The sequence below is a fragment of the Aegilops tauschii genome, chromosome 2, assembly GCF_002575655.3.
Source record: "Aegilops tauschii subsp. strangulata cultivar AL8/78 chromosome 2, Aet v6.0, whole genome shotgun sequence".
Taxonomy (NCBI): Eukaryota; Viridiplantae; Streptophyta; class Magnoliopsida; order Poales; family Poaceae; genus Aegilops; species Aegilops tauschii.
The window spans coordinates 651,899,590-651,909,206 of record NC_053036.3 but is presented as its reverse complement, the minus strand read 5'-3'; the positions used below and the strand labels follow the sequence as shown (position 1 = coordinate 651,909,206).

General features: G+C 40.0%; 1 long non-coding RNA gene across 1 annotated transcript; it reads right to left on the bottom strand.

The window, feature by feature from the left end:
• Positions 1-7,136: 7,136 nt before the first annotated feature.
• LOC120973934 (uncharacterized) lies at positions 7,137-8,375 on the bottom strand. The gene is made up of 2 exons (XR_005769612.3): positions 7,913-8,375; positions 7,137-7,524 (listed from the first exon to the last, which is right to left on the bottom strand). It is a non-coding gene; the product is annotated as an uncharacterized lncRNA (long non-coding RNA).
• Between the last annotated feature and the right edge of the window lie 1,242 nt (positions 8,376-9,617).

The following is a 9,617-nucleotide window of genomic DNA, read 5'->3' as shown; positions in this document are numbered from 1 at the left end:
AACTTTTTTGACACTGAGATTTTCAACATTTTATGAAAATACTGTGTGCATGTCACATACATATTCGGGATAATAAATGTAAGTGTGATTTAAGTACATCTGTGATTGGTATAGTATTCGCACATATGCATTGTGATTGTGTGCGTGGTGATTTTTGGACATTTTAAAATGTCAACACTGAAATATAGAAGTTTTCTAAAATAACCTGTAAATTTCTAGAAGCTCCCACTTCTCTATTTTAAAAGTTCCCCTAAATTATTGGATACCCACCTATAGGACTTTAAAAATTTATTTGTACACTTTTGAAAATTGATCCTTCTGACATCCCATATGAGTCATCGGGAAAAATAATGACACTGCTTTTCTTTGGGTACTACTAAATTGTTTTTTTAGCTAGTTAAGTGCTCTCCATTGTTGAGCATTTGTCTTGAAATGTCTTAAATATGAAACTTAATTTATATGCCCTCACTTCTGAAACCAACGGATCTCTGACGCACATGCCTAATTAGCAATTTTCGCAAAAAAATAAACAATGCACATAGCAATTTTGATTTTTGAAATATATTCTAGGATTTTTATTACATGTATTTGCTAGATGGATTTAAAGCTTTTTTGACACTGAGATTTTTTTTCTGAATACACCGTGTGCATGACACATACATATTGAGGAGTATATATGTAAGTGTGATTTAAGTACATGCGTGATTAGTATGGTATACACGCATATATGCATTGTGATAGTGTGCATGGTGATTTTTTTAGGAGAAAAATAGTTGACATACTTACATGCATGTACGCACAGCATGCTTACCTTGGTGTCTCACAAATGCATGTGTAACTTCATCAGTATGCTTTGTAGTCTAGAAAAAAAAATTGGGAGTTCACGATAAGGTTTCCCTTCCCCTTTTTCAAAACAGAGGGATATGTCTGCAGTTTTTTTTTGCGCGAAGAAGGAGAGACCAAGGGCAGCACGTCTCAGCTTTCCTTTCTCTTTTTACTTTGTTATTAAAAAAAAAGCTTTCCTTTCTTTTTTTTAAGCAAATGGAGAGGTATGACTGCATTTTTTTCTTCTTTTCAAGGAATAAGGGAGAGACCAAAGGGAGGATGACTGGAATAGGGGAGGACGTCTCCTGTTTCATCCAATATATGGCTACAAAGGAACTATATATTAATTGCACAGATGTAATTTCTTACTTTCTAGCATTAGCGTGGTGTCAGGTATGGTGCTTCCAATTAGTAAACATAAGATATATATATATATATATATATATATATATATATATATATATATATATATATATATATATATATATAAGGAATAAGACTAATTAGTTATAGAAATTGCATCAAAAAATTCTAATTCAAAAGTTCTTCCCCTTGCAAATGTTTGAAAATCTAATCAGACAAAAAACTATGATTTCAATGGTATTTAAAAACATAAAAAGCTCAGTGCTGGCCAGGTCAAGTGAAAATCTTTATTTCATGTGTTCAATATGACCGTGTCATAGTAGAGATAGTGATCAAGAGCAGCTCACACTCAAGAAAGGCCAACATCAAGAGAAAGCTTGCTCTGGGATGTATTTTTTCCTATGCTCTTGGATGCCAAGGCGCACTTGTACCTACTTATGTAGTATGTACCTCTGTAGATCAACCAACACATACTTCTATGTGATTATTTATGTTCATGAATACTGTTGACACCAGATTTTGGCACGGTCAAGAACTTAATTAATATGGCCTCAAATAGAAAAGTGGTCTACGTGAAAACGTTTTGTATTGTCGACATGAACATCTTTGAAGTTTGGGCCATCGCCATCCGACCTCATCTCAAGGGCCGAAACTATGCTCAAAATATTAAGATTTTGTATTCAGACTATTGTTCGGCCAGTTAAACCCCCAAGGCGACCTCATATGAGAAAAGTTTCTACACGACTTGTCTTCGTCTCGTCTAAGCGGTCGATTTTGATATAAAACTCGTCCCAATCCGAGTTTGTATGCAAAAGTTACAGCCATCCGAATACAGCCCTATCACGAGCCAAAAGTGGAGCGCCCCACCACACCCTGTCTGATGGTAGCGCGAATAATATCCTATTTTGCGCGAACGATTTGACCCCCAAGATGACCTCTGATCAAAACACGTTCAACATAAAAGTTGTTCGTCTCGTTGAAATAGTCAAGATTGCTTTTGGGCTCGTTTCCATCCACGGTCGTTTACCAACTTAATAATTACTTGCAAGGTCCAGCCATTTTATACCGAACAGTTTTGGAAAGTTCGGACAAAACCAATCCGAATTTGACTAGGGTTTTGGACGTGAATCCAAGCCTTTTCCTTGCACGAAAAGTCCAGCTGCCTCTTATATACCTAAAGGGTGACGGCCGATTGAACAACACACAATCGAACAAATCATCTACCACTTTTTATCTTTTATCTTTTCTTCTTAACCCTAGTTCTTCTTCTTCCTCTTTCTTCGTTCATTCTTCTTGTTGCAAGGCGACGAACCTCAAGGCCCTAGGGGCGATCAGGTCGACCTAGGGTAGCCCATAGCCGCCGCGCGCCCTGACGGGGTCCCTCCCGGGCGTGTGGGGTTTCGGGTCCACAAAAGCACCCGCCGGATTGCTTGCGTACCGCGCTTCCGGTCGGGTCTCCTTCGACGTGAGCTGCGGTGCATCACCCCCGGCGTTGGAGGTACACGGTGACGTGTTCGTGTGCGAACACACTTTTTGCCGACTCCGCTGGGGACAAAGCTTTGAACGGTCTCCAGCACATTCTTGCTACGAAGAGATCGTCATCTAGGGTTTGCAATCTACAAAGGTAATATGAATACCCAATTCACTTATGTAGATGCAAATAATGCATATCTTGTTGCTAGATCGCTTAATGAGCATAATGTGTCGGCTAGCCCTAGTTTTATCAATTATGCATCTAATTATGCGCAACGGCCAATTCAGAATAATCTTCATGCTTCAACTTCATATAATTTTAGCAACATGCAACATATGTATCCCAACTCCCATGCATCGGCAACCCCACAAATCTATATGCCGATGAACAACATGATGAGTTCGGTTAATCAAGTTGAGACACCCCATGTAGGAACTTCCAATAGGATGCAACAGAGTGTTTCAACTTTTTATTCATTGGCAAATAACTTGCAGTATGTTAATCCAAACGTGCCGGTGGATAGGGGAATTGGCCATGCTACTACTATTTATTTGGCCAATTACCCTCAAACATCATATGCTACACCTCATGCTACTAATTTTCTGGCACCATACGCAACTGTTGGTGTCCATAATTCGGCTCCGCACCTTCATGGCTATGGTCGAATAAGTGGAACTTCTACAGGAGCACAAATGCCTTCACCTACTACCGTGGCATATCATGTCCCCCCAACACAATTACAGAATTTTGGTGACATCTCGTTATTCTATCCAGATTGGGTCATTAAGAAAAATCTTACGTCTTTTTAGGACGAATGCAATGTTGTTCTACATGAATTAATAAAAGGGGGAAGGCCTATTAATTCTACTGCAATCCAAGCTAGATTATGCCAAAAAGAGAAAGCATTGGGTGTGGATAGAATTGGCAAAAAATGTGGTGATTCGGATAACAAAGTTAGTTCAGCTATTGAAAATACCGAATCAAATATTATGTATGCCGAATCTTTCCTAGAAAGACAAGACGACAAGGTGTTGGGGAGCTATTCGAAAGAGGAACAACATATCGTTCAAGTAACACAACCATCATGCTCTCCCAACGTGTTTGAAAAGGTATGTCTAGCAAGTGATTTACCTATCTTCCAATTTGGTCGCAACTTTATTGTTGATGCTTCTATAAGAAAATTTCTCATAAGTAATTTTGAAAGACCAATGAAGAAGGGAAATTTACTTGTTAGCAATAAAACTGTTATAGAGCACATCGGTCAACCTATTGTGCCATTTATAAAGATCGATATTGACATATTATTGAAGCCAAAGTTTTCCCCATTGCTTTATCAAAATTTCATATCTAATTGGGTAGCTTTGCATGTTTCATACTTGGCTTGCACTTGGTCTCAATTGAGACATGTGTATTCTAATTATTTTCATTTTAGAAATTTAAAGCCAAGGTCAAATTCTTTTGAGAAATCCGATGCTAATATAATATCTTATCCAAATACATCGGAGATAGGGTGCAAAACACAATGCATAGCCGAATGGGGATATTTCAAATTGAACCATTCGTTTGCTTAACTCCAAAGCCGTTTGCACATCAGGATCGGCTAGAAAACAAGAAGTATACCTTCAATTCAAGCATGTGTGATCAAATATTTGATTTGTTAATGAAAAATAATTACATTAGAGTTCTTGATCACCATGTGAAGCCATCAATCCAAAGACCAATGTATTGCAAGTTGCATGATTCGTCTAAGCATAATTTTGAGGATTGCAACATGTTTCGTCAAATAGTTAAATCGTCCATTGATAAAGGACGATTAAAATTTGTTGAAACACAAAGGGATGACCAGTCTATTCCGATTGGTCCTAATAAAAAAGTCTTTAAATCGGCTGCTTCAAGACGATTCCTTTAAAGATGAGAAGGTAAAAACTAAAGGTGATGGGATCAAGCTTTCAAGTAAAGAAGTTGTTCAAGAGCACAATGAAAATATTCTTGAAGGCATGAGTTCTATCGAAGATACAATGAAGACGCCAAGGACTGGGGGGCAACAAAGCAATCCAAAGATCGATGCAAGCAAAACAAAAGGAGATAAAGGCCGCAATAAGCACAAGCACAAGAAATCCAAGGTCACTTTTGCACAGTTATTAGATAAATATCAAAAGAAAAGTGAAGAGAATGGTGCTTATCGACCGAGTAATGCAAAAGCATCAAGATCACCCCCTAGGCGCAAATCCAAGTATCGGTATTGGCAAGAAGAGAATTTTAGTACAACGTGTTCATATCCTTATTTTGTCGCCAATGCCATTGCCGTGGATGCATTCCTATGCTCATGTAGATCGATATTCATCATGGGCCAGGTACGATACAATGGCACATTCTCCATCATATTTTAGACCATCTCACCATTATTATGCAGCTTCAAGAAGATCAACGTTCAGTGGGCTGGCATATGTTCAAGACCGTTTCAATAAGAAAGAATCGGTCCGGAGCTCAAGAAAAAAAGGAAGAGGTGATCAAACAAGTATGTCGAGTTAAAAAAGATGGTCGCAAGAGTGCCAATTTAGATTTGATCTTAATGGATAAAGAGCCAATTAAAGTGTTAACATTGGCTACTAAAGGCAATGAGATGAAGCAATCAATTGTCGAGAATCAAAGTGCCAAATCTGAAGAAAAGAAGTTGAAAGTGCACAAGGTAAAACAAGAATTGTCATTAGTTCAAACAAAATCATAACCAGGGTGCTCACTCGGCTTATTGTATTGGCAAAAGAAGAAATTACAAAACTTAGTGCACAAGAACTTGAAGAAAGGAACATGTCATGGGTTCCTAAAATAAGTACTCAAAATAAGAATTATGTGAAAGCATCCATTACACGAAGTGCGGCAAAAATGAAGAAGGAAAAGAGTGAAAACTATGAAGGACCAAGCCGAAGGTTTCAACATCTTCGGTGCACATATATTCATATTCTTCAACTATGCCGTTGATGCCTATGCCATGAAATTCGTCATCAAATATGATTGATTACCCTCAATGGGCTTATTTTAATCCATGGATGCAATATCATTTCTTACATCATGAATGGGTATTACCAAATCATCATATGTTCGATTAGCTTCACTTTTGTTGCTAATCTAAATGGCCGATATATACCTATCGTCCTAAGCACGTACAAATGGCAGATGGAGTGTTGACATCGCGCTTAGACCAGACTTCGTGCAAGTTATTTTTCGGCATTCAAGTTTTGCCGAAAAACAGGGGCGCATGTGTTGACACCAGATTTTAGCATGGTCAAGAACTTAATTAATATGGCCCCAAATGGAAAAGTGGTCTACGTGAAAAAGTTTCGTATTGTCGACATGAACATCTTTGAACTTTGGGCCATCGCCATCCGCCCTCATCTCAAGGGCCGAAACTATGCTCAAAGTATTAAGATTTTGTATTCAGAGTATTGTTCGGCCAGTTAAGCCTCCAAGGCGACCTCATATAGGAAAAGTTTCTACACGACTTGTCTTCGTCTCGTCTAAGCGGTCGATTTTCATATAAAACTCGTCCCAATCCGAGTTCGTATGCAAAAGTTACAGCCATCCGAATACAGCCCTATCACGAGCCAAAAGTGGCGCGCCCCACCAGACACCCTGTCTGATGGGTAGCGCGAATAATAGCCTGTTTTGCGCGAACGATTTGACCCCCAAGATGACCTCTGATCAAAAACCATTCAACATAAAAGTTTTTCGTCTCGTTGAAACTGTCAAGATTGCTTCTGGGCTCGTTTCCATCCGAGGCCGTTTACCACCTCAATAATTACCTGCAAGGTCCAGCCAGTTTATACCGAACAGTTTTGGAAAGTTCGGACAAAACCAATCTGAATTTGACTAGGGTTTTGGACGTGAATCCAAGCCTTTTACTTGCACGGAAAGTCCAGCCGCCTCTTATATACCTAAAGGGTGACGGCCGATTCAACAACACAATCGAACAAATCATCTACCACTTTTTATCTTTTATTTTTTCTCCTTAACCCTAGTTCTTCTTCTTCCTCGTTCTTCGTTCGTTCTTCTTGTTGCAGGGCGACGAACCTCGAGGCCCTAGGGGTGATCAGGTCGACCTAGGGTAGCCCATAGCCGCTGCGCGCCCTGACGGGGTCCCTCCCGGGCGTGTGGGGTTTGGGGTCCTCAGAAGCACCCGCGAGATTGCTTGCGTACCGCGCTTCCGGTCGGGTCTCCTTCGACGTGAGCTGCGGTGCATCACCCCCGGCGTTGGAGGTACACGGTGACGTGTTCGTGTGCAAACAAATACACATACGCATGCAACTGTATTGGACTGCTGCAAGTATTGCATGATGTAAGTTCCTACTATGTGCACTAGATAGGAAGTGCGGCTTGCCGCACCCGGCAGCACCGCTGCCGGGTATACTTCATATCCAATCCGATAATACAATCATTGAAGCATTGCAAATATAAAAAATAGCATAATGTAGTCATGTTTACCAATCTAATATATCAAGTTTATATCAGAAGCATTGCATCGATACATACACATCCAGTACATAGCAATTGATCCAGACAACTACAAAAGGCTTTAGTCCAAAAGAAAGCCAAGACAATCCATTATAACATAACAAATACAATAAACCAGGTCATGGCATGTCTTGATCAAGAGAGATGCAATGGGAGATAATAAACCTACTTAGTTAGGCTATACCCTAACACTTGATAGCTCTACCGGGTTGTCTCCTTGATTAAATCCTTACACATCTTGACCTTTGCGCTTTTGTGCCTCTCCAACAGACATTTTGACATATATAAACACGTCTTGTTTCACTAAATAGATCAAGTATCCCACTTGGATATTCATACATGCAACCTGTAATCTGTATGGCAACACAAAAAATGCAAACAAATAGAGGCAATGAGAACCTGAATGAGAACACTAATACATTTGCTTGTGTATTTTTGTGAAAAATACTATTGGAACTAAACCTACTGAATGAACGAGGGAGCAAAATCAAATGTTTGTAGCTAACTAATTCAGCTATCTGATCTAACATATATTGCTCTGAACTAAATATATGTGTGTAGCTGTATAGTTCTAAACCATATATAGTTCTTGGAACTAAAAAGTTCTCATGAATATATTCTAAATTTATCTTGTTACCAAGAATGGTCGAAGAAACCTATATTATGGCCTTACGAGTATGCAAGTTCTACCAGCTTGTAAAATAATTTAGAGAAAGAGAACAAAAAGTGACATCTCACCACCTGAACGGGACACAGGGGTGTGGCAGGAAGGAGCATCGTCCATTTGGTTGGGCTTGATCCCCTTGTGTGTGTGCCGCTGCTCGATGGAGGGACGGAGACATGGAGCTCACGGATGTAGGCCACAAACGCTTGGACTCCAGGGCGGGGAGGGAGAGTTCAGCTGAGATCTGCCTTGTAATGTATCAGCGTCTTACCCGGTGACGCCGAGTTGTATTGGAAGGGGATGGCAAGTCCTTTCCTAGAGAAGTTTTGCCCCATCATTACCTTCTGATGGTTATAATACTTAATGGTATGCCCTATTTCCACAACTCATTAGACAATGCCCATTGTGTCCTTGTAGTGCTTGAGCTTGTCTCGTACACCATAGAAGCCAGTTCCTATTATTGCGTTTATCAAATGAAGTCTATTGCATGCATTAGAACAAAAACAGAATCACATAAAGCACAAAAAGGAATGCATGTGAGAGGAATAAAACACACATCACAGGATAGATAATAAATGGTGTAGCCGGGGGTGGAGTCACGAGGCATTATATTCAGGGCTAGGTTGAGTATCTCGATTTGGACGTCCAGCCAACGGGGATCTCCTTGCTCTGGACACACTTCCTCGCCGGCTTCTTCTTGTCATCCTTGTTGGCTTCCTCAGTGCCCCACTTGGTTTTGGCCTTGCCAACGGCGCCAGGCTTGGACTTGGCCTCCGACTTCCACTTCAGGTCGAAGTCGTCGTCGTTAAGGGAGGCGAGCTCTGTCTCCCAGTTGAGAGCCTGCCCCCCGCCACATGCCTTCTCCCCGGTCGTCTTCTTCACCTTGCGGCCCCAGGGGAGGCGGCGGCGTAGGTGCACTTGCGGCAAGCCGGATGCGACCCCCGGGGAGTCGGCGGAGAGGGTCGCGAGCTAATCTTCTGGATAGACCGGTGTGCACACATGATTGTGCATGATAGAACTCGGTAAGCATGCACTTACAATTGAAGTACATGTAACACAATAAGAATAAACTGTTGTAGAGCAATGTATCAAAATAAGGGGGAAATGCAAACTGATTAAAGGCTAAACATACAGAATGATTCAAAAGGCTAAAACTGATTGAAGGCTACAATAGGAATAAAATGTTGCAAAGAAATGAACCAAAATAAGAGCAATGAAGTTCAGATAGCAGGACCACTGACTGGCACAGTGCACTTGTGAGAATGTGAGATAAAGGATAATAGAACTGATATGATTATTTTAGATGAGGAAGTACACAAATGAATGCTTGATGTTTGGTTAAACACATTTCAGTATTCTATATTTCTATTTACCTTCGGCCCTTACTTTTCTATATTTTCTCTTCAAACCTCAATATAAACTTTAAGCCTGATAGCATATTCTACCATCCAATTGGCTTCTTCAGCTTGAGTATTCCATATGCATTTGGGCGATGGTTTTTCTATATACTGCTTGAATAAAACTATTGGACGATTTTGTTCATACATGTTCGTTTTTTGTTCATACATGTGTACTGCTCGACTAACAGTACTGAACAATTTTGCTAATACAAGTTTTCTTTTTTCTTCATACAGGTTAAGAAAGAAAGTGGCATATGTGCCTAATTATATCCTTCGTATTTGTTTAGATCGCCTGGGAGACCTATATTATACGACAAAGAAGTATGCTACAGATAATTCAAGTAATTTTTATATCTTAGAAAATAAAGTGACATGCATTTTA